Here is a 25995-nt window from a genome sequence, read left to right on the forward strand (position 1 = left end):
CAAGATTGATAAACCCCTATCCAAATTAATCAAACGGCAGAGAGAGAACACGCAAATTAATAAGATCAGAAATGAAAAGGGGGACATAACCACAGACACAGAGGAAATTCAGAGAGTCATTAGATCTTACTACAAAAGCCTGTATGCCACAAAACTGGAAAATGTAAAAGAAATGGACACATTTTTAGATGAATACCATTTACCAATACTAAACCAGGACCAGGTGAACAATCTAAACAGACCTGTCAGTCGCGAAGAATTAGAAGCTGTTATCAAAAACCTGCCTACCAAAAAAAGCCCAGGACCAGATGGTTTCAATGCAGAATTCTACCAGAACTTCCAAGAAGAACTAATACCTATACTCCTTAATGAATTCCACAATATAGAAACAGAAGGGTCATTACCAAATTCCTTTTATGAAGCCACAATTACTCTGATACCAAAACCACTCAAAGACTCAACCAGGAAAGAGAACTACAGGCCAATCTCACTCATGAATATCGACGCAAAAATCCTCAACAAAATACTGGCAAATCGAATCCAAGAACACATTAGAAAAATTATCCATTATGATCAAGTAAGCTTCATTCCTGAGATGCAGGGCTGGTTCAACATACGAAAATCTATCAATGTAATCCAGCATATAAATAAACTGAAAGAAAAAAACCATATGATCATTTCATTAGATGCTGAAAAAGCATTTGACAAAATTCAACATCCATGTATGTTAAAAGTCTTGGAGAGATTAGGGATACAAGGGCCATACCTAAATATAATAAAAGCTATATACAGCAAGCCGACAGCTAACATCATATTAAACGGAGAGAAACTCAAAGCCATCTCACTTAACTCAGGAACACTCAGGAACAAGGCTGTCCACTCTCGCCATACCTCTTCAATATAGTGCTTGAAGTTCTAGCAATAGCAATAAGACAACGTAATGGGATCAAGGGGATTCGAATTGGAAAGAAGAAGTTAAACTTTCGTTATTTGCAGATGATATGATAGTGTACTTAAGCAACCCCCAAAACTCCACCAAAGAACTTTTACAGCTGATAAACACGTTTAGTAATGTGGCAGGATACAAGATCAACTCCAAAAAATCAGTCGCCTTCTTATACACAAAGGATATGGAAGCAGAGAGGGAAATCAGAGAAGCTTCACCATTCACAATAGCCACAAACAGCATAAAATATCTAGGGGTAAATCTAACCAAGGAAGTGAAAGATCTATTTGACAAGAACTTTAAGGTATTGAAGAAAGAAATTGAAGAGGATACCAAAAAATGGATGGACCTCCCTTGCTCTTGGATTGGGAGGATCAACATAGTAAAAATGGCAATTCTACCAAAGGCAATTTATAGATTCAATGCAATCCCCATCAAGATCCCATCAAAATTCTTCACAGATCTGGAGAGGACAATAATCAACATTATATGGAAAAACAAAAAACCCAGGATAGCCAAAACAATCCAATACAATAAAGGATCTTCTGGAGGCATTACCATCCCTGACTTCAAACTCTATTACAGAGCTACAGTAATGAAAACAGTGTGGTACTGGCATAAAAACAGAGAAGTCGACCAATGGAATCGTATAGAAGACCCGGATTTTATCCCACAAACCTATGAACACCTCATTTTTGATAAAGGAGCTAAAAGTATACAATGGAAGAAAGAAAGCATCTTCAACAAATGGTGCTGGCACAACTGGATGTCATCCTGTAGAAGAATGAAAATAGTCCCATATCCATCACCGTGCACAAAACTCAAGTCCAAATGGATTAAAGACCTCAATATCAGCCCGAACACACGGAACCTGATAGAAGAGAAAGTGGAAAATACCCTACAACAGATGGGCACAGGAGATCGCTTCCTATGTATAACCCCAGAAGCACAGACATTAAGGGCAACATTGAATAAATGGGACCTACTTAAACTGAGAAGCTTCTGTAAAGCAAAGGACATTGTCACTAAGACAAAAAGGCAACCTACTGACTGGGAGAAGATCTTCACCAACCCCGCAACAGACAAAGATCTCCAAAATATATAGAGAACTCAAGAAACTAGACTTTAAAATGCTAATTAACCCAATTAAAAAATGGGGCACTGATATGAACAGAGAATTCTCAACAGAAGAAGTTCAAATGGCCAAAAGACACTTAAGGTCGTGCTCAACTTCCTTAGCAATCAGGGAAATGCAAATCAAAACAACTTTGAGATATCATCTTACACCTGTCAGAATGGCTAAAGTCAAAAACACCAAGGATAACCTTTGCTGGAGAGGCTGTGGAGGAAGGGGTACCCTCATCCATTGCTGGTGGGAATGCAATCTTGTGCAACCACTTTGGAAATCAGTGTTTCGGTTTCTCAGGAAATTCGGGATCAACTTACCCCTAGACCCAGCAATACCACTCTTGGGAATATACCCAAGAGATGCCCTATCATATGACAAAAGCATTTGTTCAACTATGTTCATAGCAGTATTATTTGTAATAGCCAGATCCTGGAAACAACCTAGATGCCCTTCAATGGAAGAATGGATGAAGAAAGTATGGAATATATACACGCTAGAGTACTACGCTGCGGTAAAAAACAATGACTTCTCGAATTTTGCATGCAACTGGATGGAAATAGAATACACTATCCTGAGTGAGGTGTCCCAGACCCAAAAAGATGAACATGGGATGTACTCGCTCATAATTGGTTTCTAGCCATAAATAAGGGCCACGGAGTCTACAATAGGTGAACCTAAAGAAGCTAAGTAAGAAGGTGAACCCAAGGAAAAACATATAGTTATCCTCTTGGCTAAGGGAAGTAGACCAAATTGCCGGGTGAGAAAATTGGGATCTTGGGGGTGGGGTGGGATGGGGTAAGGGGAGATGGGGAGAGAAAAGGTAGAAGGGAAGGAGGGGGGACTTGGGGAAACAGGAGAATTGGGATAAAGGAAAGGTGGATAGGAGAGCACGGAACCACAATTCTTAGTTAAGGGAGCCACTTTAGGGTGGGCAAGAGACTTGACCCTAGAGGGGCTCCCAAGTGCCCAAGCTGAGGTTCCCAGTTAGTTCCTTGGGCAGCTGAGAATTGGGAACCTGAAATGACCCTATCCTAGAGCAATACTGATGAATATCTTGCATATCACCATAGAACCTTCATCTGGTGATGGATAGAGATAGAGACAGAGACCCACACAGGAGCACTGGACTGAACTCCCAAGGTCCCAATGAGGAGCAGAAGGAGGGAGAACATGAGCAAAGAAGTCGGGACCACGAGGCATGCACCCACCCACTGAGACAGTGGAGCTGATCTACTGGGAGCTCACCAAGGCCAGCTGGAATGTGACCAAAAAAGCATGGGATAAAACTGGACTCTCTGAACATGGCGAACAATGAGGGCTGATGAGATGCCAAGGACAATGGCACGGGGTTTTGATCCTACTTAATGTGCTGGCTTTGTGGGAGCCTAGCCAGTTTGGATTTTCACCTTCCTAGATATGGACGGAGGGGGGAGGACCTAGGACTTACCACAGGGCAGGGAACCCGGACTGCTCTGTGGACTGGAGAGGGGAGAGGGAGGGGGAGAGGAGTGGGGGGAGGGGGAGAAGGGTGGGAGGAGTGGGAGAATGGTGGGAGGAGGGGGAGGGAAATGGGAGGCTGGGAGGAGGTGGAAACTTGATTTTTGTTTATGTTTTTTTTCTTCTTTTCTCAATAAAAAAAAACAAAAAAACTGCAATGTATAATTAGGAAATATAGGTTGTTAATGAATAATCATCTATTATGGTCAAGTTTATAGTCATGATAGATTTTCTAGATGTGCATATATATATTTCAGATAGGTATTCTTCATATCTTTCAGAGACTACAGAATATGGTTTTAAAGTGTTTTAATAACTTAGGGCTTTTCATGACAATGAAACACATGTGCTCCTGGCAGGACCAATCTACTTCAAGAGGAAGATGGGCATCAAAGAGGTTCCTTATGGAGTTTGATAGCCATTTGGGCAAGAAACTGCTCTTGCCTGGACTGTTGCATAAAGTGGACATAAAGAACCGGCAGAAAGAGGACTGCTGAACATGCTTAAAGGTGAGATGATTCTTTGAGGTTTCTGTTTCATGAAAGAGTCTGCGAGACATTCTGTAGGACACAGAAGAAAATGACTGAACTGTATTTGAAATTTCCTGCTTCGTGGAAAAGTATGCTGGATACTATGGGCCTGTAGGCTGCAGATGGATGCCCCAATGGTATAGAAGAACTTTGGGTAACTGTACAGGCAGCAAGATGTCTCTGTCATTTCTAGAGTTTTGGAAGTTTTTTACTTCTTGTTTACTTAGATAATATTATATCCTTCTGGAGTCTTTGATGGAGTTGAAGAATTGATAGATAGTTATAGTTTTTCCTTTATTATGATAAAAGATAAAATATATCTAAATATTGTAACTGTAATTCTTGCTTGACATCTGTTATATATAATTTTACTATGTTAAAGCCTTCCTTTTTGTTGAAACAGAAAAAGGGGAAATGGTGTAGGAGGTCCTTCTGACTTATGTGTTGCTTTCATTGGTTGAATAAAGAGACTGCCTTGGCCATTTGATAGGGCAGAAACCTAGGTAGGCAGGAAAGACAGAACTGGATGCTGGGAAGAAGAGCAGAGTCAGGCAGACTCCATGAATTTCCTGCATGAAACCAATGCTGGTTAGACTCATGCTGGTAAGCCACAGTCAAGTGGCGATACACGTTAATGGAAAAGGTTAAAATAAAGGTTAAAATAATATGTGAGAGTTAGCCAAGAAGAGGCTAGATATAATGGGCCAGGAAGTAATTTAATTAATACAATTTCTGTGTGGTTACTTCGGGGTTAAGCTAGCCAGGTGGCAGGACACAGCCTGCTTGCCTCCTCCTTTCTACAGGTAGAAAGTCTGGTTTACATTGTATTAAGATGATAAGCCAGCTTTTTTTTTTCTGGCAAAGTGTGTTTAGATGGCTTTCATATTTTTCATATAAGCTCTAATGATTATTAAAAGTTATGTGAATGAAAATACACAATTGATCTGATGTCTGCTATAATGTTGTGCTTCCTTTGTTCTGTCATACCACTCTGGATGGAACCACAGACCACGAACATGCTAGGCATGTTCCACAGCTGAGTCACAACCTCAGCCCATCGATATTTCTCGGTGTAACAGTTCAGAGCCAACTAGTGCCAGAGGGTTACTTCACAGAGCATAGCCCTCTTGAAAATGATACTTCACCACAGCTAAGAGGAGCTCCCTGAATCAAGAGAGACAGAGTTCTACTTTTCAAAAGCTTCCTGAGAATGAAGCATTCTACACAACAGAAGGACATTGAGGAGGGAGAGTAGGGCAGAGAATGAGGTCCTGGAAAGCCTTAAACAAAGGTTTCAACTAATTAGCATATGAAAGTAATCAGTGGGCAGAGAAGATGTAAACAGAGTAAGTGGTTGAAAGGCCACACTATGCAAAGGGGCCAAAAAATCCTGCCTTGTGTGGCCTAAATATCCCCAACTCTGTTGAGCTGGGGCTGTTTGAGTTGCTCTTTTCTTTCTCTAGCTGCTTCCTCCTTTGGAAATACATATATTTTTCTAATAGAGTCCCTACTTCTGTTCTTCTCCCTGTATTTGTTCAGTTCTTTGTTAATGGACACTAGAGCATGAGACTCCTACAGAAGTGCTCTCTGAATACCAGTATCCATCAATTCCAATGCTACAAGAACACTAGAAATCCAATATCTACTAATGCCAATGCTACCACAACACTAGAACATGGGACTCCTCCAGAGGTTCTCTCTGAATAACAATATCCACCAATTCCCATGCTACAAGGACACTAGAAACCCAATATCTACTAATGCCAATGCTACCACAACACTAGAACATGGGACTCCTCCAGAGGTGCTCCCTCAATACCAATATCTATCAATGTCAATGCTACAAAGACAGAGAAAGATGGAACTCCTCCAGAGGTGCTCCCTGAATCCCAATAGCCAACAACACCAACGTGACAAGGGCAAGTGGCAAACTCAGAACAATGGAGGTGCTCCTTTGTAATGCCTACATATCATTAAACGGCGTACATGTGTCAGGCTGGGTGTCGTAGACCAGTGTGGGTTCATGTGAGTCCATGGAAGGGAGGCACAGAGCACTTCAAGGGTGATTTTAGCCTTTCCTGATGCAGGGGCCTCAGCCTCTCAGGGACTGAGACACTCTCCCTTAGTCAAGGGCTTTTTTCATTGTTATCCAGTTTACACCTTCAGCAGGTTCCTTTCCATATTCCAAACCATTTTACCTAAGTCTCTCAAGGGAACAATGGCAAATGCAAATTCTCAATCAAGGAATACCATGGTTTGCTGGGTGTCCCCCCCCCCCCCCCAAACAAGTACGCATAAACTTTGCACCTTTGGGAAACTCTCAGACATGATTTGCATATTTCAAACATAAGGTGCTGAGGACAAAGGGCAGACTAAGGGTAGGTGATCACTGTCTGCAATCAAATCAGCTATATATAGTGAAAGACCCCAGTGGTGGGCAGTCTTTCAGGCTGAGGAGACCCTCCCAAGGAACAGCGAGTCACTCTTCGGATGCAAATAGCAAGAGGCTTTATTTAGTACACAGGCACCTGGGGCGACTTAGTCTCTCGGAAGACAAGCGCGCCTGCAGACTGGGGGAAGGTCTTTTTATAGGAAAGAGGGCAGCAGAAGCAGATTACAGAAGCAAATGCATCGTTAGTGGTCAGTTGGAATGGGGCAAGGGGCACAGGTGGTTTTTCCTCTCCCAGCACAGATGTATGGGAACAGATATCCTGTTAATTGATGTCCTGTCCTAATCTATGGATATAAAGATCCTGTTTTGCAGCCAGGGACCCTGACCTTACTCTGCACTTACAGTCGTTCGTCAAAAGCTTTGTGAAATGACGTTACAGCAGATAAGCTGGGATCTTTCATAGGGGGAGTTGTCTCTTCTGTGAATTACTGATATTCTAAGTTGGGCACATGTGCTGACTATAGGCATCCTGTTTCCCTAAGCAAACGGGATGTTCTCATTAGAGCAGGCCAGCTGCGGGTTCCTTATCGCTTGGGGCCAGATGGCTGACCGGCTGACCGCAGATATCTTGCCTGGCTTCTCCGCCCTTATTCTCAAGTCGAACTTCCCTGCTCTAATTACTTGCGTTGCTCCAAAGTTTAAGCCTTGCAAAATGGCGTTACTGCTGCTTAGTGAGTGGGGGTCTTTCAATAGTTCTGAAGGGGTCCTCTATATAGGGAAAGAAGTCTTCCCTGAAAGCCCAGTGGCACTTACAGCTAGAGAAGGCTCACCCACAGACTTAGGAGGAATTAAACATAGGAAAGGAACCATACCCTTCATGGAAGAAGACTGGTACCAGGGACCTCAGAGAACTGAATCTTCTGACTGTTAAAAAATCTGTATGAATTTTAGGTTTAATATTAAGTTATGGAGCAAAATACTGGGGTATCTTTGAGTGGTGGAGCCTGTCTCAACGTGGCATGGGCTTAGCTCAGGGTGATGAGCTGTCAGAAACTGAACATCTACCAAAACTGCCCCCAGGATAAAGGCTTCATGGTCTTGACTCTTGAAGAAAACAATTCACAGAATAAAGAGGGTGAGTTTTAGATAGAAATATTTTATCACAGGGAGCCTAAGAGAAGGAGAGAAGGAAGAACTCCTGCACATCAGGGGGTCCCTGGGACTGGGATACCATCAAGCTCTTGGTCTGGTTGGGTTGTTTGCTTGCTTTTGCATTCTTTTTCTTTTCTTTTTTTTTTTTGAACTAATGACAGAAACTGGGATGAGATACTAGGGGCATGAGCTGATCCTGAAGTTGGACCCAACCACCATGTGTCCAGGTGCTTGCGTGGGTTTCTGTCAGATAGACACATACAGTCTTTAGGCAGAGTGCTCCTTTAGAAGACAACAAAGGAACAGGGACCAGAGCTCTCTTCTGGTCTTTCTGGCCTCCAGCAAGGGTATTCTTAGAATCATTGCTCTTGGGTCCCTGCTCAACCTGACCAGTTTCTATAGCTTAGCCCTGTCCTTTGCCTAAGCACAAGACTGACCCATGAAATACAGTAAAATGCTTTGACTTTAGCTATGACATCATAAGCCAACACATCATTCCCAGACTGAATCTTGAAAGTGGCATGCGTGATTGTTCAGTTAACATTTTTTTTTTTATTTCTGCACACCAGTCAAAAACAATGAAACAGAAGTTTGAAGTCTGAGTTTAAACCCAAGTGGATTGGTATAGATAAGCCAAAGAAAAAGCAGCGCAGGAAGTCGGACAGTGTTCTGCTAAGGTTATTATCAGAAGCCAGAGTCTAACACAAATAATTACCCACGTCAAGTATAGTAGAAACACAGGTTAGAAATATACATATGCCATATAGCAAATAAAGAATATGGAGTATTTCTGAGGCTTTTGATCTACCAGCTGAGCAAATGAAGTACCTGCAAGGAACATTTTTAAAAATCAAGATAAGACCTGAAATGGTAGCTCACAGCTTTAATCGTAGCACTAGAGACAGGCAGTTCTCTGTACTCTGAAATCGGAAGCCAGCCAGGGCTACAGAGGGGGATCTAGCCGCAAAAATAAACAAGCAAAAACAAAACAAAACAAAAAAAAGAAGTGAAGTTGCACATGTGAACTCATAACAATAGTGACAGTGTGCACAAGACCTGAGTGAGATCAACTCAGAAAAAAATCCCAGCATGTTCAGTGGAGGTGGGCAAGAAGTCGACCCTTAGCTGAAAAGCTACTGGCAACCAATAGCTGCTGGGAAAGGAAGAGTCTGCTTCCTTTTAGAGTGTAGTAGCTCCTGGTATGTTGAACATGCTCCATTGGAAGGACAAATGTCTATGATTATATGGGCACCACAAATTGGACAAGATGGGTTACAAAGAAGAAGACTTAAAGTTGGATGGGGAGGACAGTGAGGATGGATTTGGGAGGTGGTGGATGAGGCAGGCAAATATGAACAAAACACAATGTGCAAAGTTTTCAAAGAATAAATTAAAATGAGAAAACTATGTTTGAAAACAGAGATACATGCTAATACTTATTAATTTCTGTTCTATTCATAATGTCTAACAAATTGAAGCAGCTTGGATGATGGGGGATGAATGAATAATGAAAATCTGGTACCATTAAAGCCAGTTCTCAGAGAGGGGTATTCAGTTCAGTTCCAGTTCAAAGTTCCATGAGCCCTGTTTCCTAAAGTGTGTGGTGTCTCTGGCAATACGGACGTACCTTCTACCTATATGGATAATCAAGGGCAACACCAATATAGTATAAGTTTTGGGAATCTCTTGGACAACACTGGCCAACAACCTAGTAATGGCGGTTTGTTATGTAGTCATTGACTCTTGGAGGGAACTTTGTTGTCCCAGATGAGAAAACATCATTAAAACTTATAAAATTCATACACTGAATTGCTTGTATTATGGGTTTTATTGTTTTCAGATAAATAGTTAATAGTATGATTCTTTGTGACATTTTCAGACATTCTCATTTTCAAATACACTTATTGTTATTTTACCCACCTCCCTCTTCCTCCTATATTTACTTTTCTCACCATCCCTAAATCTCTCTCCCTTTCCCATTTTCCCTATCAGATGGCTTGTATTCTGCCAAAAGATGGAGGTGACCAACAGGCATACCAGCTATGGTGCCTATGAACCAGCTCTACCCCCATCATGGCACTATAACCCTAAGAAGGCAATAGGGGTACACATAGGTTGGCAGTAGTCAACAGCCTTTCATTGGATTTAAGACTCACTCAATAAGAGGAGATACCATACCTGGTACTGGAAGCCTAGCTAAGTACAATATTGGTCATTGGAATATACAACCACTAATTTATGGAGCCAGCATAATCCCTAACAACAACCTATGAACATTTATTCTTAAACCTATAGATAAAAGGTAGTCTTCACCCTTCATCAAGGAGATTCCTCTTTGTAATAAACAGAGTCTACTACAGAAAACTCAAACCAATAAAAATACAGGGTTGTGGAGACCACTCCCACGTAATACACTTACAAAACACACATGTACTTGGCTCAGGGAACATTCTAGAAAAAGGGGAAGAATGATTAGATGAAACATTGGATTAGGAAATTTGCTGTGAGAGTGTTTCTCCCAGTAACAGCAGAAGGTATTCCTGTCAAGCCTCATCAATATTTCTGCCAAAAAGTGAGGTGAACAAGAATGCCAAGGAACATGCCATACTTAATGGGGTAAAGTCCACGAGGCCTCAACTATACATGAAGAACTACATGCAATTGAGGAAAACTGGGAGTGGGAGAGGTGGCCTTCCCAGGGAAGAGCACACCAATTGGTTGTTCAGTGCCAAACAGCCTGAAACATTCATATAGGTGGCATTATATGAACTAAACAAGTTATATTTAGGAATATATACATATGTACAGATACATATATGAATGCAATAACAAAAAGAGGCCATGAATTTGAAGGAGAATGGGGAAGGGTATATTAGAGGGTTTGAGGGGAGGAAAGGGAAGGGCGAAGAAATATGATAATTAAATTATAATCTCAATTTTTTAAAAGAAATCCCCAATAAGTACTCAAAATACCTTTGGCCAAGTAGATGTAACTCAATTGGATGTAATACAAATCTGGGACTGGAAGCTTCAGTTGGTGACAAGAGATCGACAGTAAGGACTCTGTCTCCCTCATGGTTTGGAGATTTCACTTACATCACCTTCATGTATGTGTATACTTTAGGAAGTTTCTACTGTTATTAAGTTTCCATACTACCCCTCAAATGCCCCTTAAATTTAGCTGTCTCTCCCATATTCCCTCCCACAACCCCTTCGTATCTTCCCCTCACAACTTGGCACTCCCATTCCAGAAGCCTCCATCTATCCACAAATATCTACTCTAATTCCCTTTCCTACTGCAATCTCTCTGTACCCTTTAGTCCCTTACTCTATACCTACCCTCTGTGGTTCTATTAGCAGTAGCTTGGTTATCACTCCCTTTACAGCTAATATCCACATAGAAGCAAATACATACCACATTTGCCTTTTTGGGTCTGGGATACCTCACCCAGGATGATTTTCCTAGTTCTATCCATTTGCCTGCAAATTTCATGATCTCATTCTACCCACCCTCTGTAGTAAGATGAACGGCGGGGCTGTGTCCCCAACACCCCAGCCGCCTGCTAGCTTATGCCCGAAATAACAACACACAAACTGTATTCATTTAAACACTGCTTGGCCCATTTCTATCTAGCCTCTTCTAGGCTTACTCTCGCACCTGGACTAGCCCATTTCTAATATTCTATGTAGCACAGCTTGTTGCGCTTACCAAGAAGATTCTAGCCTACGTCCATCCTGGGTCAGAGCTTCATTGCGTGTGCCTCAGAGAGCAGAGCTCTCACGTCTGCCCTGGAGACGGGAGCATGGTGTCTCTCCGAGGCGTCTGCCCCCAAGAGGAGAACTGTCGAGTCTGAGCTCACTTCCTCTTCCTCCCAGCATTCTGTTCTGTTTACTCCTCCCACCTATGTTTTAACCTATAAGGGCCAGCCAAGCAGTTTCTTTATTTTTTTAACCAATGACCTTCCTCCATCAACCCTCAAACCATGGTTGAGTAATGCACCATTGTGTAAATGTACCACAATTTCTTTATCCATCTCTCTGCTGAGGGACATCTAGGCTGTTTCTAATGTCTGGCTATTATGAAGAGACCAGCAATGTGCATGGCTTAGCAAGTGTCTCTGTGGTAGGATGAAACATCGTGTGGGCTTATTCCCAAGAGTGATTTAGCTAGATCTTGAGGTAGATCAATTCCTACCTTCATGAGGAACTGCTACACTGATTTCTATATTGGTTGTACAAATTTTCACTTCCACTATTGGTTCCTCTAGTGGTTGTAGGCATAATGTATGGTGCTATATTAGTTAACTGTCTATTATCGTGATAAAACATCACTAACAAGACAATGTATAACAAGAAAAGTTTTATTTAGGTTTATGGTTCCAGATGTTAAGAGTTGATCTCGCCTGGGAGGCATGGCAGCTGAGAACTCATATCTTGAACCACAGGCACAATGAAGCAGAAAAAAAACAAAAGAAAAATTGGCAGTATTTTAACTCTGAAAACCCACTTGGGTTTTCTCCAGCAAGGCCTCATCTCCTAAACCTCCCTAAATGGGCCACCAACTGTGAACCAATATTTAAATATGGGAGACTATGAAAGACATTTTCATTCAAATCACTATGAAAGACATTTTCATTCAAATCACTATGACTGACTTATTTTCTTCGTTTGAGTCCTATTATTTAAGTACACCCATTTATTTAAGATTTTCAAGTTTAGGGAAGTAGACCTTTTAAAAAATATGTCCTTATGATTCTATGAGTGTTTTCAGTAACTTATAATTTTTCCCTTTTGCAAGTATTTTGATTTTATTAACTGTTCCCTCCCTCCCTCCCTCCCTCCCTCCCTCCCTCCCTCCCTCCCTCCCTCCCTCCCTCTGTGTTTGTATGTGTTAACTGAGCTAAAGATCTTTGAATCTTGGTAATCTCTTCAAGGAATAAACTCTTGTTTTCATAGAGTCTTTTTAATTTCTGTTTTATTAATTTCAGTCTTGATATCTTCTCTTCCCGTGGGCTCTTTTTGGATGATGTTTGCTCTTATTTTTTCTAAGGCATTTAGTGTGCAATGTTAAGTTATTAATATAAGATATCTCCAGGTCTTCACAATAGATTTGTTTTTGTTTACTTTATGTGTATGAGTAATTTGCTTGCATACATACATAGGCACTGGGTGCAAGCAGTTCTTGAGGAGGCCAGGAGAGGATGCCTGCACTGAACCTGGAGCTACAGATGGTTGTGAGCTGACATGTGGCTGCTGGGAACCAACCCCAGATCCTCTGCAAGAACAGCAAATGCTCTTACCTACTGAGGTATGTCTCCAGCAACCTTTCCAGTTTTGTGATATAGGGACTTCGTTGTATAAGCTTTTCTTCTTTGTCCTGCTTTCATTGTGTTCCATAGATATTAGTATTTCATGCTTTCTTTCAATTCTAAGAATTATAAAATTTTCCTTCTTCATTTCTCTCTTGACCCGATTTTCAATCAGTAAGATTTTATTTAGTTTCCATAAGTTTGTGTACCTTATGCCATTTCTATTGTTGTTGATACCCAGCTTTATTCCTTTGTGGTCAAAGAGAAAGAAAGTTGTTATCTCAATTTTCTTAAATCTTTGTGTTGACTGTGGAGAAAGTCACATGGGCTGGTGAGAATAATGTGTATTCTGTAGTGTTTGGGTGTGGTTTTCTGTAAATGTCTGTTAGATACATCTAGTCATTTAACACAGAGGTTTTTTTTTAATTTAGTTTTGTTTAGATGACCAGTCTACTGGTGATTGGGGTACTGAAGTCACACACCATCATTGCATTGGGGTCAATCTGTGATTTTAGCTGTAACATGTTTCTTTTATGAAATTGGTAGCCCTGTGATTGGTGAGCAAATATTTAGAATTGTAATATTCTCTCTGTAGGCTTTTTCTTCAATTAGTATGAAATATCTTTCCCTATCTCTCCTAACTAATGTTGTTTTGAAGTCTTTTTATTATCAGATATTAGGCTAGCTATACCTGCTTGTTTCTTTGTTCCATTTTCTTGAAATAACTTTCCATCCTTCTACACTAAGGTGTTGTCTAATGTTGATAGTGAAGTGTGTTTCTTGGGGTTAGCAAAAACAATGGGTCCTATTTTCTCATCCAATCTGTTGGTCTGTTGTCTTTTTATTGGTTAATTTGGACCATTGACATTGAGAGTTATTATTGAACAATATTTATTCATTTTGCTTATTTTGTTGCAACGATATTGTTTCCTTAGATTGTTTTTATTAACTTCTGTAATTATTTATTCCTTATACCCTACTATGTGTGCTTAATCTTGTCTTCATATTGAATTATGCTTTATAATATCCTCTCTAGAGCTGACATTCCTTAAATATGATATCTTTGTTGGAATCATATTCTTTCGTATCAGTTAAGTTGTTTTTCTCAGGAAACATTACAATGGGGGTGCTAATTTACAGAGGAAACATATTGTCTTGGTTATTTATGTTGTTTAAAATTTTGGAATGGAATCTACACATCTAGAGTTATGTCACTTTTGTTGTTTCTTGGTGTGGTGTACCTCTGTTGAGTTGGTGTTTGGACTTTTGCTGTTGGTCCAACTTGTCAGATTGTGGAATAGCTGAATGGTACTTGGTATTTAATCTTGGGGCTACTATGTGTTGATTAAAGCACAGGTAGAGATAGGTGCCATTTCTCAGTCTAGAAGAAAAGCCTTCTGTAGGCTTACAAGATTCTCACTGTCAATCTTTAGAAGTCTGTGGATGATGTGGGATTCCCCTCTGTATGCTGCAAATACCATTGGTTAATAAGGAAGCTGTCTTGAGCATATAGCAGGGCAGAGCAGGACAGAGCTGGGTGGGGAAAACTAAACTGAATGCTGGGAGAAGAAAGGCAGAGTCAGAAGAGAAGCCATGGAGCTGCTTCTGGAGACAGACATGCTGGAACTTTATCGGTAGGCCATGAAACTCTTGGTAAAATATAAAATAATGGAAATGGGTTAAATTAAGATGTAAAAGCTAGCTAATAAGAAGTTAGAGCTCCAATAAGAAGTTGAGCAAACAGGCCAAGCAGTAATTTAATTAATACAGTTTCTGTGTGTTAATTTGGGAGTCTGGGAAGCAGGCAAATGAACAAGCAGCCTCCTACATCATGTGGAAGGCTTATCAGATTCTACAGGTATTCCTTGGGTGGCAGGGCCTGGGGAAACAGTCGATGGGAGCAGGGATCAAGATGCTACATGGTCCCCAGGCTGAACTGTGGGTAGGGTTCTGAACATCTCTACCTGGAATTCCAATTGTAGGACTTCATGTAGTCCCAGAGTAGGGAAGCAGATGGTTTGGCAGGCAGCAGGGCAGCTGGACTGGTTATGGGTGTCCTTATCTGGGGTTTTGGGTTCATCATGCTGCCCAGAGTAATGTAGTAGGAGGTAGATTTTGTTTTCCCCACTCTTGTCTTTCACAGAGAGGAAGCTTCTAAGCCACAATCTTACCCAGAAGCCACATATGAGTTAGATACTTTAAGTGGAGTTTTTTATTCCATGTATTCCCCCACAAGAAAAGAAGGAAGAAGAAAGAAGAAAGAAAAAGTTCAGTCAATTGAGTCTACAAATTCAATAGGGTAGGTAAAGCAAATAACAGGGTTATAGTTGCACCAGAAAATGACACTGTCTCAAATAACTTAGAGTCTCAAATGACACTGCATTTGAGAATATGCTATGCCTATTTATAGTAAACCTTTCTGAAAGAAAAGCATATAACCAAATCAGCAGGCTGATGTTTCTAGCTAACAGTTAAATAATAATAACTTGCATTTTGTTTTTTAGAGACTAGGTAAGAAGATTGTCTTAGTTATGCTTTCTATTACTGTGAGGAGAGCTCATAACCAAGGCAATAAAGGAAAACTTTTATTTGGGGCTGGCCTACAGTTCAGAGGTTTAGTACATTATCTTCACGGTGGGAAGCATTGTGGCATGCAGGCAGACATGGTACTGGAGAGGTGGCTGAGAGTTTTATGCCTGGTTCTGCAGGAAGTGACAGTGACTCACTGGCCATAATTAAGCTTCTGAGACCCCAAAGCTTATCCTTTAGTGGCAAACTTCTTCCAACAAAGTCACACCCACTTCCACAAGGCCACACCTCCTAATAGTGCCAATCCCTATAGGCCTATGGGGGCCAATTTTGTTTAAGCGACAACAGAAATACTTCTTAATTCCTCATGTAAAGCCAAATTTCCCTTGAAACCAATACTAGAGAAATTTCTCTTAAAGAAACAGTACACAAACACTTAAACATTCAAAAGTCGATCAAATATCAGACATCGTGGCACATACTTTTAATCCTAGTACTTGGGGGACAGAGGAGGGTGGATCTCTATGAGTTCCATGCCATAATGGTATACATAGCAAGTTCTAGCTAGGCTAGCTCAGCCTACCTAGTGAGAGTTAGTCAATCAATAAATTATTAGCAAATATTGGTCTGAAGAGATGGCTCATTGATTAATTGTGCTTGCTGCTTATGCAGAGCACCAAAGTTTGATTCTTAGCAGCCATGTTCGGTGGTCCACAAGTGTCTATAACTCTAACTTCAGGAGATCCTATGCCTTCTTCTCAGCTCTAGCAAGCATCTTCATTGGCATGCACTTATACACACAGAGAGATGCATACACAAGCCACACACATACACATACACACAGTGTTTAAATTAGTGAATAAAATATAACAATATAAACAAAGATCATATAGCATAAACAAGCCAGACTCACTTGTTTATCTGTCCATGAGTAGGGTAGGCCAGGCTGTTCTAGTATTCACTATGGAGCTGAAGCTATATTTACTCCCTGAATTTCATGGTTTGACCTGCTAAGTGTTGAGATTGCTGGTATACTCTTCTACCACACTCACTTCACAAGTGAGATTAAGACCCAAGATAAAATATTGGAAGATTTGTAATACAATTTCCCAGTCTTCAAAACAATTTATAAATCTGTAATCATCAAAACTGGCTTAAGTATATACACATTTCAATGGAATCGATTTACAAATTTAAAAACAATCACTTACATTAATCAATAATTGACTATTTCAAACAAGAACGACTGAAGAAGTCACTGTGAAAGGGCATGTTTCTCAAAAATTGTTGGAAAATTTGAAATTAACAGGTAAAAAGTTTTCTCTAGACCTTGATCTAACATACAAAATTAATCTTATCAAATTGTAACTTTAGATATAAAAGTTAAAATAGGATTATAAGTTAGATAGTATAAATTAAAGCAAGACATATAATCAAATTCTCATGACTAAAGGTTAGACAAATATCTCTATAACACTAAAATCATAATCTATAAATTAGAAAAGTAGTAATTTTTTCTAAGCAACCTCAATACTTCAATACTTTGAAAGACAGCACAAAGAAAATACAAACAAGCCATACATTAGTTTGAAAAAGAATCAAATTATGTCTAATAAATATTTGTTTCCTAAATTATAAAAATTCTAACAGAAAAAAATAATAGGACAAATATACTGAATTTAAAACAAACTGAGGATTTTTTCTAATTCTGAAAATAGACTCTGTTGACAACAGAAATATTCTCACTCCAAAGGAAGAGAAGAGATGGTTTCTTCTGGAGCCAAATGGGAGGAACTATGGCCCAGGAACACAGACTTTCCTTGAATACCATGTTCTAGTGATATAGCAATTTCATGAAACTTTTATAGAAACAAAACAAAGAAAGCCATAAACAACAAACTTTGCTGAAAACATCAGAGAGCAGATCACAGTGAACAAGGAACACTCTGCTGTGCATCTCAGACGCTGATACTCTTCTTAGCCCTATGGTTAGTTGGAAACCAGTGAGTCTGTTTATACATTCCAAGTTATTTACCTAATGGTCACAAACTGTTAGGTCAGCTAGCAAGAAGGACAATGCATGTCTCCAAAGCAAGCTGAAAACAATCCAACGTAATTTGATGTGGAGTTTGTTACTTTCTGATGGTGTGGGAGGGTCTTCTGTCTATGTGTTACTTTTATTGGTTAAAATAAAGAAGCTGCCTTGGCCTTAGGTGGGTGGAGCAGACAGAACAGAATGCTGGGAGGAAAAAGGCAGAGTCAGGGAGACGCCATGGCTCTCCTCTCTGAGACGGACACTGGTTAGACTCATGCCAGTAAGCCATAGTCAAGTGGCAATATAGATTATTAGAAATGGGTTAGATCAAGATGTGAGAGTTATCCAATAAGGGGCTGGAGATATTGGGCCAGGCAATGTTTAAATGAATACAGTTTCTATGTAATTATTTTGGGTAAAGCTAGCCGGCAGCCGGGTGGCGGGAAGCAGCCCGCTGCTCCTTTACTACATTCCGATCTTTTCACATCATTGAAGTTCACAGCTTCTTTTGGAAATTTTCATTCACAAGTTTCACTATTTATTCACAACTATCTTTAAAATTCCCCATCCTCTTATTTTTAGCTTCCTGGATACTAGGATTAAAGACATTGACTAATTTGTCTAGCAAACTTGAGTAAACATTTAATTAATGGTAAACTGTGAATCTCCAAGGAGCATATAAATAGAAACTCACTTTTATTCATTATGGAAAAACAAATCTAAAACTAATTCCTATATTCTAGAATGACTGCCATCAGAATGAAAAATATGAACTACTTTTGAGGATACTGAGATTTTACCACCCTTGTATGTGGTTGGCAGGAATGATATAGATACCTTGAAAACAGCTTTGGCAGTTTCTTAAAGAATTAAACATAAAGTTAAAATATGCTATCTTCCTGGGAATTACTCAAGATAATGAAACTTTATATTTCTGTACATGAATGTTGAATGTAAGTATTCCATTATTTTTAATAGCCTTACATAGGAAATACCTGTGTATCTATGCATATGTGAATGTATAAAAAAAGACGAACTGCCTCCATACAAAATGTCATTAGTGCTATAAAAATTTAATGACTCATATATGTGGCAATATGGATAAAACTCATTATGTTAATGAAAGAAGCCAGATACAAAAAGACTAAGTAGTTTATAATCCCAAACTATGTCAATGGGCCTCAAAAGGCAAATCTGGAGAGACTGAGAGGAGTCGTGCTTATTTAGAGCCCCAGGGAACAAAAGAAGTGTGGGTTGGTTCTTGTACATTTTGGCAATGGAATCCAGAGTCTGCATATGTGAAGCAAATGCTGGACCACTGACCAAAACCCCAAGCTCAGAAATGGACAGGAACTTACTGTGGGAAGTGCTAACTTTCTACATTTATTTAAAAACATTGCTTGTATACTTGAAACTGGCAAATTATAAGTTACACCTCAGAGCTGTTTTTGTTTTAAAAAAGAAAAAAATCTCTGAAGAAGGCAGACTGAGGGAGATAGTAAAAAGCAAAATTTATTACAGTTGATAATACCAAAATTATAATTAATAGCATCAAAATAATAACAAAAAGAAACAATATTAAAATCTGGTTCTCTGATAAACAGAATTAATAAACCTCTGGGTGATTTCCTAAGAACAAAAGTGAGAAGACAGAAAATAGAAACTCTGAGGGTAGAAAGGATAATAAGTAAATAGTCCCAAATCAAGATGGAATCCCAGGATTATTTTCTTTTTAGGTATGTATAAAATTTGCAAACCCAGCCTCCACCCTGACCATTATGGCAACAGTTAGCATGTACTCTCTCCATTCTTACTCAAAGCATCACATTCAAGCAAATTAACATGCATATCCTCTCACATAGCTGCCATTGAATTTTGGTGGTGAGAATTTTTGGTATCTACTCTGAGCAAATTGCAAGTCTATAATGCATTATGAAAATGGTGGTAACCATATTGTACATTATATCTTTAGTATATAATCACATTCTAAGTGAACATCTGCAATCTTTGAACAGTGATTCCTCCACCTCCAAACCTCTGGGGACTACCATTTGCTCTGTTATGACAAGTTTGACATTTATAAATTGGCATTTGTGTAAACTTATGCAGCATTTGTCTCCTTATTTCGCATGGCATATTGTAAGCAGTAACCCATATTGCTGGTCACATAGGCAAACTGCAGGAATTCAGTCTTTAAGATGTATATTATTCACAGAGCTACCAATCTAAGAAGATGGTGGACTAGCATCCCAAATATCTGCCTTCCATCTCATTGTTAGCCACCAGATTACATAGGAAGGAGAAACAATGACTGACTTTGAATGTATAAAGCCATTCTACAAGATAAGGGAAAGAAACTGGTTTCTTACAGAAGCCAAAAATTCTATTTAACCATTAAAATGTAGTTGTTTTCAAAAGCGCAAATAGCTACATATTTTTTCTGATTGTAAGTGAAACCTTTCTTCATTAAAACTCTTTGGACATGAAATATGAAGAGAATAAAACCTGATCTTAACACTTCCTCGAAGCCATCCCAGTGTCAGATGTGGAACAATTCCCTATGAGTTGTTGGTCAGGATGGTAATACTCTATTGTTGCTTTGGTCACAGGAAATAGATAAATCAAGATGAAACTGAGCTAGACGGAACCTCTTTATACTAGCTAGACTTCATAATGCCAGAAGGTGCTGTGCAGGCTGCTTGAGTGGGGGAGTCATCAGTACCTTACCCTAGCTGTGAATCCTGTGATGATGCAGTAATAATCAGCCTCCAAAGATATGCCTTGAATATAATAGAGGCATGACTTGAGGTAACCAATTGTTTTCCTAATGGTTTTCAAGCTTACTGTGCAGGGAAGAACCCATGCCTGGCTCTGTAAAATAGGATAAGAGCCCATAGCTGAAGAGGTCACTTGCCCTAGGTGTGAACCTCCTACTATTGTTTTGCTAAATTGTCATTTTTGTCAAGCTGCTTTCTGAATACCCATGTTTACATAGAGATTACTGTTCTACTCAGCCTTCATCACAGAAGCTTATTACAGCATGTAGTGGTTAATCAAAAAAAAAAAAAAACCATAACTACACAAATGAGCAATGGTGGAATTCTTGGCCACAAATGGAGGAGTTATGTCTCCCCTTCAAGGCTCAGATAACATCAGAAAGGAGCGGGACAAAAGGATGTAATAGACAGAGGATGAGTAGATGTGTAGCAAAAAGGACGTCTTCTGGACATGCCGCTGTCTTTGTACTCACAAGTTTCACTATAGCTCTGGTTATCTGAGCAAAATGAGACCCTCAACATTTCTACTTGGGTGTAGGAGGAGGCCATAAAGCTCCATCCCTTTCTAAAGGAGAACTGGCAATTAATGCTCATTGGAGAGAGGGTCTCATTTTCTTCAACACTGCAACCACTAATAAGTTGCCCTTGCTGCAGTAAATAACCTCCTATGCATGCTCAGGCAAGAAACAAGAAAGAATTGTTGAAAAGAAGAGTTCCTATAGAAGGAGGGGACCGGAGAAGGGAACAGGGACTGAAAATGACTAAAATTCATTATATTGATGCATGAAACTCTCAATAATATTCAGACTTACTCTTCTAAAACTTTCCTTTCCATACCTACATATATACTATCTTTGGACAGCATTAGGAAAGACAGAAGGGACTAAGGACATATATGAATGAAATTAAAGAGCATGCTTCCTTACAAAAACTTGGGAGATGTTACAAGATAGCAAATAAGTAAGGACAGGAATATCTAGAAGCTAGAAACACACACACACACACACACACACACACACACATCCATTAGGATTTCATATGGGCTGAGGAGCCTCCCACTCTGTTCTGACTGTGGATAAAGAAGATTCTCAAGTACTGGCCAGAAAAATTAAACGTCTTCTATGGTCATGGGCTAGGCTCAGGAAGCCAGTTAATCTAGTAGTATAGAGTCTTTCTGTAGGCAAATCCAGTAGTTGGTTAGTTTGTACAAGGATGTTATTTTGTTTATAGATGGAGTGCCAGAGAGGGAATGAGGAATACCTGAAACGTACAAGATTTTAGGATGAAGCAGCGTAGGAAAGCCATTGCGTTCCTGAAACCTGCAAGTTTGTAATTAAGCAGGGGAGGAAAGCTATGACAAGCAGAAAATAAAGAACATAAGACACCAGCTCTCAAGTATTGTGGTAGGCTCTCTTTCAGGGGGCACTGAATTTGCTTGGCATTTGTACAGATAATAGAGGTCTCCCATTGCGGTTGCTGTAGATCTAGCTGGCAGTCTTCCTCACAGGTGCTCCTAGCTTCACTTGTGGCTTCCTAGTTGGAATGGTGAAATCAGCTAGCTATTCCTGGGACCTTGCCAGCTCTGGTGGTAGATACATTAATTTGAAATGATTCCTAACACTCTGGGTATCTTAGTTAGGGTTTCTATTGTTGTGAAGAGACAGCATGACCACGGCAAGTCTTTTTTTTTTTTTTTAATTTTTTTTTATTGCGAAAAGAAGAAAAAAAAACATAAACAAAAAACAAGTTTCCACCTCCTCCCAGCCTCCCATTTCCCTTCCCCTCCTCCCACCCTTCTCCCCCTCCTCCCACCCTTCTCCCCCTCCTCCCACCCTTCTCCCCCTCCCCCCCTCCTCTCCCCCCCCTCCCTCTCCAGTCCACAGAGCAGTCCGGGTTCCCTGCCCTGTGGTAAGTCCTAGGTCCTCCCCCCTCCGTCCATATCTAGGAAGGTGAGCATCCAAACTGGCTAGGCTCCCACAAAGCCAGCACATTAAGTAGGATCAAAACCCCCTGCCATTGTCCTTGGTGTCTCATCAGCCCTCATTGTTCGCCATGTTCAGAGAGTCCGGTTTTATCCCATGCTTTTTCGGTCACAGTCCAGCTGGCCTTGGTGAGCTCCCCGTAGATCAGCTCCACTGTCTCAGTGGGTGGATGCACACCTCGTGGTCCCGAATTCTTTCCACGGCAAGTCTTATAAAGGAAACATTTAATTGAGATGTTGGCTTATAGTTCAGAGGTTCAGCTCATTAACATCATGGCGGAGAGCATGGTAACACGCAAGTAGACATGATGCTGGCTACCTCTTGATCAGAAGGCAATAGGAAGTGGACTGAGATACTGGGAATAGTTTGAGCGTAGGAGACCTCAAAGTCCACCCCCGCAGTGACACATTTCCTCCAACAAGATGATATTTACTTCAACAAAGCCACACCTTCTAATAGTGTCACTTCCTTTTGGTACCATTTTCTTTCAAACCACCACACTAGATTAGACTGAGATGCTTTAGAACTACATTTACAGGATTTGATCATTACATAGGGTTCAGGAAGACAAAGAGAAAGAAGCACAATAATCAGATTGAGCGTTTGTCTTTGCTGCATTCTGACTTGCTAAGTGAGGTTAAATATTTTAATGCTTACCTCTGCTTCATATCTAAAAGGAGATCTGACTGTGTAAGTTTGGCCATACATAGACTCAAAAGAATTTTCTTTCAGCTGATTGGAGAGATTGCTGTAACATCTATCATGACAACATTTCCTTAAGTGTCACTTACAGATTTGCTTTGTACTTTCCACTTTCCCCCAAGTACTGAGGCCTCCAGGAAGACCAGAATTATTATTTAATTTCCAATGCCTTGGAAATATGTTTAGTTACTTCTTATGAAAAACAGGATCTTTTGTCAACTTGTAGAAAGACAGATGTCCCAGATTGAGGTAGAATATCTTGAAGGGGTGCCTTCGAGACCATCTATCCTCTCCTTCCAGTTGTAAATGCTGTCTACTGAGCAAAAGTGTTTTAACAAATATTAATGTGAATTTCAATCTTTGAGCAATGGATAGTTGGGTAAAATCTGTCTGCCAACCCTCCCAAGAATAAGTCCCATGCCTATGCAGTGATCATAGAGTATTTTGGGTTGGGACCTGCCAACTCGTTTGCAGGTTTCTGAAAAGGGGAGTAAGGACTGAAGAAAGAAATGGGCAAGCGACAGAAGATAGAATCTGAGGGCTTCCAGTGAATACTGTGACAAAAGCCCCTAGTTTATCACTTACACTTGTTATCTACCCCAATCAAAAGGTGAGGGCACAAGACTTCCATGATACAAAGAACAAGTAAGCATAATTACCTCCTTATAACTCAAAAACATCTAGTAACCATGCCCTAAGTCAAACATCCTGTTGTCTGGTCTTTGAGTAGCAAGAGATTCAGTAGCCACACCTTTAATCAAACATCCCATTATTTGTCTTTGAGGACAAGAATACGTTTGAACTCTTTAGTCAAGATGGAAGGGATACAAAACTGTGGGCTTCGACAATTTTCCTATTTGAGGATTATTAAGAGCAAAAAGGTCAAAGGCTTGTACAACCTGCACTACTCTTCCTTTGAGGTTCCCTCTGAAAATAAATTTTACATAGGATCAATTATTTCTCCCTATTTACATATCAATTGCTGCAAACAGCTTTATAGGCCTTTGATCATGGGGGTCCATGTAAGTGGAGATGGTGTCTTCTGCATACCTTAATAGAAGAGCAGAAGGCCAACCAGAATCTTCTGAGTATTGGTTTCCATGCAGACAGTGTGGGGGTCAATTGAGAAACTGGCTATTTTGTTGCCTGTTTTATGGCTTTGTTGGCAGCTTAGTTCCCTCTATTTACTTCATCCTTGGCTTTTTAAGGCCTCTTTAACGAACCACAACTACCTGAGTAGAAACTTGATTTCTTAAAATCAATATTAAAGCTGGGTGCACATAAAATCAGGTTATTTTTAACTATAAATGACCCCCATAGTTTATTTATACTCGTCCTTGCATCCTATACATTTTAAATCTAAATTTAAAATATCCCATCTATTTTTTATGTTCTGATTTATTCCTTAATATTTTCTGATATTTAGCATATTATTTAGACATTTTTCACACTTAGTTAACTCGCTCTAAAACATTTTCAAGACTAAAATAATAATGATAATGATGATAAATACTTGAAGACTTATTTCAAGATGATAGAATACTTGGTTACTCATTATTACTATTACAAGAACAGAGCAATCAACAAATTGTAACTCACCAGAATATGTGTATTAATTCTATTCAAATACCACTAGATAAAACCATAACCAAGCTCTCAATTTTATTGGCAGGCTGGTTTCTATGTCTCATCAGTGCCATAGCCATGTAACATCATGTCTTTTTCTTTTATGCCCACTTCCAAAGAAAATGGCTAAGGCTAGCTGGCAGGAAGTCACTCCCACTATTCTCACTCAAAGGGAGAAAGCAAATATCAAGGTGAGCAGTTTGAGTGGGCTCATCCTGAGTTGCCTTTGCAGGCTGTCTTTCCTTAGGCTAGGCTCCATTTCCACCCATCAATCCATGTGTCCTGTCAATCAGTCCTTCTGCTGTCAATCCTCCAAAGTGGTGTTTCAAAGTAAGTCTTCCAATGTCTTGGATAAAATGATTGAACTTTATTCCCCATTGGGATGGTCAGCAGAGTAAGATATGGCAATGGTTGAGTTTACAGGCTAAAGGTACCAAGCAGAAGTCAAAAGAGAAGTGTATCACTACCTGACAAATTTCCCAAAACATTAACAAATGAGAAAACACTGGGGTTTATGTGCAAGTCAAAAATGTGATCCTTTTCCTTAGCAGTGAGTCACTACTAGGGCTTTGTTGGAATGTGTTATGCCCTATGTAGCTAGAGATGCATTGTAGTCCCTGATAAAGGGTATGCATTATAGTCATAACTGAGAACATCTGCAAAAAATCACAGATTCACTCACATCAGCTCTACTGTGAAAAAAATACATATAGTTTTTGTGACAATATAAATTTTCAAAATCTCTAAGTATTGAGCTATAAATTTTTCTCTACTCCTTTCTCTTCCTCCTTTCTTCCCTTCTATCCTCTCTCATGACCCCTATATCCCCAATTTACAGGACAGGATAGAAAGGAGAGGGGAGGAAGGGAAAGGAGTGAAGAAAAATGTATATTTCAATCAAAACAGTAAAAAAGGAAATAAGAATATCCCACTTAAAAAAGAGTCAAGGATATGCCTGTAGAATATTAGTTTAATGGTGCAAAGATGTGTCCCATTCTTTTATGTTGCATTTTTAAAACTCTGTAAAGCTGTGTTACTTTGCCTGCCTAAAACAGCTGATTGGTCTAATAAGGAGCTGAATAACCAATACCAAGGCAGGACAGAAGGATAGGTGGGGCAGAGAGAATAAACTTGAAGAGAAATCTAGGTTCAAGAGAACAGGGAAAAATGAGAAAGAAGAAGGAAAGAAGGAGACACCCAAGCCAGCCACTCAGCCACCCAGCTAGTCACGGAATAAGAAGAGAAGAAGGGTATATAGAATAAAGAAAGGTAAAAAGTCCAGAGGCAAAAGGTAGATAAAGAAAAACAGGTTAATTTAAATTAGAAAAACTGGCTAGAAACAAGCCAAGCTAAGTCTGGTCATTCATAAATAAGAAGTCTCCATGTATT

The sequence above is a fragment of the Microtus oregoni genome, unplaced genomic scaffold (assembly GCF_018167655.1).
Source record: "Microtus oregoni isolate MIOR12 unplaced genomic scaffold, Mior012 000121F_000, whole genome shotgun sequence".
Taxonomy (NCBI): Eukaryota; Metazoa; Chordata; class Mammalia; order Rodentia; family Cricetidae; genus Microtus; species Microtus oregoni.